The sequence below is a fragment of the Sander vitreus genome, chromosome 14 (assembly GCF_031162955.1).
Source record: "Sander vitreus isolate 19-12246 chromosome 14, sanVit1, whole genome shotgun sequence".
Classification (NCBI taxonomy): domain Eukaryota; kingdom Metazoa; phylum Chordata; class Actinopteri; order Perciformes; family Percidae; genus Sander; species Sander vitreus.
The window spans coordinates 2,096,623-2,099,827 of record NC_135868.1 but is presented as its reverse complement, the minus strand read 5'-3'; positions in this window follow the sequence as shown (position 1 = coordinate 2,099,827).

Here is a 3,205-nt window from a genome sequence, read left to right as displayed (position 1 = left end):
CCAGCTACATATTTTTTTTGGTTTAAGGCATTTTTGATTTCTTCAATTAGCTCAATAACTGCTAAATATGTAGATCTGTTGGGTCTGAATTCGTATTGACTCTCATTTAGTATGTTGTGCTTATTGATGAATTTGTTTAGCCTGCCAACAAAGACTTTTTCTAAGATTTTGGAAAATTGAGGAAGCAAGGAAACAGGCCTGTAATTTGTGAAGTGGTGGTTGTCTCCAGTTTTGTACAGCGGTATGACTTTTGCAATTTTCATTTTACTTGGGAATTTACCAGTTTGAAATGATAAATTGCAGATATGTGTTAGTGGTTTCGCAATTCCCCCAATTACTTTTTTAAATATTCTCATCTCAATATCATTAGAGTCAGTTGAAGTTTTGTTTTTACATTTATGAACAATCTATAATTTCCCTGTCTTCCACTGCTGAAAGAAGAGTAAGGATTATTATCAATGAAATCCACATTCTTCTCGTCAGAAGAATCAGGGATTTCTTCTGCAAGTTTTGGTCCAACATTTACAAAATAATTATTGAAAGCCATTTACTACATCATCCTCATCATGAAACTTAGATTCAGTTGTCTATTCGACTGATTATCGCCGGTGGTCAGTTGATCAGTCCGAGGCAGCTCGGTTTGCTCAAATGCAGCCTGTTAAATATGTACTTTACTCCTCAGGTTAATGCATTGTCAAGGCCCCTATAAGCATGTGGTTGGTACATGTTCTGTCCCCTAGAGAGACTTCCAACATCAGCCTGGCCTTGAAGGGGACCTACGTCATGGCGCATTGCACGCAACTTTGTTTACAGACATTTTCCACAACGAGGACACAGCGACAAACACAAGTCAACAGAGAAATCGGAAATGAAACATTATCTAACATAAAATACACACAGAAACTCCAAAATTGCTTAATTGATTTGTTAAAAAACACCTGACACCATAGAGGTTAAGGCAGCAAAGTTGGACAGAGGTCTATTTAAATCATGACCCAAATAAAGCCTATGATGAAATCATGTCTACTTTTACCACTCTGTATGACAAAAATTGCCCTTTACAACCACTAAGGACAAATAAATATGAAGACAAACCCTGTATTACTAGGGGACTGGAAAATGCAGTTTCTACAATTTAGAACAAAGTAAGCAGAAAATGCATATAAGAAATATAAAAAATAAATTGACTAGAATATTGAGGTTATATAAATAGGATTATTTCAATAAACAATTAGTACAGTACAGAAACGACATGCGGGGCACATGGAAGGTGCTAAACAACATAATCAAAAAAGGTACCGGGAAATCAGATTATCCAGACCACTTTAATAAAAACAACCAATCAGTAATAACGGACACAAAGGAGACTGCCAATGAATTCAATGACCATTTTGTAAATGTTGGCTATAATTTAGCAAAATAAATTGTTGATCCAGTAATAACAGAGGCTATAAATGAAAATATTATTAAAACAATAGAAATAGAATAGAGGTAATTGATGTAGTAAGACATGGCTTTAGTTAAAACCATTGTACATAGTATAGCGAAACCCCTGACTCATCTTTAATCAATCGTTACAAACAGGCATATTTCCAAATCAAATGAAAATTCCAAAGGTCATTCCCATCTACAAAAATGGAGATAAGCACTCTTTCTCAAACTACAGACCAATTTCTCTCTTTCCACAGTTCTCAAAAATATTAGCCTTTAATCCATAGATTCGATCATTTCATAAAAAAAAAACACAATCTACTGAGTGAACAATAATATGGCTTCAGATCAGTGGCGATTTTAGACCCTTTTTAGGGGGGGGCTCAAGCAAAAAAAAAAAAATCATCTCAGCCCCCCTAAAAATTATGAAATGTTTTTGCTTCAAGTTAAAGTTTGCGAACTTGTCTGTTAGTGACAGAGGAAAAACAATTACAGGTTGAAAGAAACAGGTTTAATATCCTGTGTCGCTGTCACCAATGCTATGCACCTGTAACCCAGTCAAGGAAAGTTTTATTGTTTATTTATTTATTTATTGTTTACACCTCATTATCAGTTTGTTTGATTCTGGTCCATAAAGGGACTTTCGTAGTTATTTCATATGTTCAATATTTTGCATTTATTCTCTGTTATAATAATAAATACACATATTCATTGTTATCCAGTTGAACACCTCATTAAGCAGGGGGGGGGGAGGTTAACCATTTTGCAAGGCACTGTATCTGTGTCACATTCTCAATAGGGGCTGGGCCCCCCTAAGGTCTGATCCTTGAATCGCCCCTGCTTCAGATCAAACCGAACCACTACAATGGCAGTGATGGAGCTAATACAACAAATATCTACAGCTATGGATAATAAGGAATTCACTGTAGGTGTTTTCATAGATCTAAAATGACACAATTAACCATAAACTATTAATGACCAAACTGGAAAAATGTGGCATTAGGGGAGTTACCTGGAAAATAGATACCAGTATGTCCAATTAAACAACAAGAAGTTTTATTGAGGGTTACATGTGGGGTCCCACAAGGATCAGTGCTGGGTCCAAAATTGTTTCTATTGTACATAAATGACATTTGTAATGTGTCTAAAATATTAAATTTGATTTGTTAGCTGATGACACCAACTTGTTTTGTTCTGGCAAAAACCTTGAGCAGCTTTTGGATACAGTTGAAACTGAACTAGACTCTTTAAAACAATTTAATCTTAACAAACTGTCACTGAACATAAATACAACTAAATACATAATATTTGGACATCAGAATTTCAAGAATTTTAGACATATTAGATAATATTGAAATAGAGAGAGTATATGAAAACAGATTTCTGGGAGTTGTCATAGACCACAAAATATGCTGGAAACCACATATTAATCATATTAAAACTATATATATATATATATATATATATATATATATATATATTTATATATATATATATATATATATATATATATTTTTAATTTTTTTTAAATTTTTTTTATCGGTATTGTTGTTTTTTGTTTGTTAGTTTTCTTGTCTGGTCATTACGTGTTTTGTTTGTGGAAGTAAAAGCAACAATGTTTTGTTTTGTATGTTGCTTGTTATCAGTGCATTGACTGTTGTGAGTTACAGACGGCCAAAACAAATAAACAATACAAAAATAAATGTTCACCTTCAGACAAACAACAAAATCAGATGAAATTACACTGCAACACCAAAACTTTACCGTCTGTTTG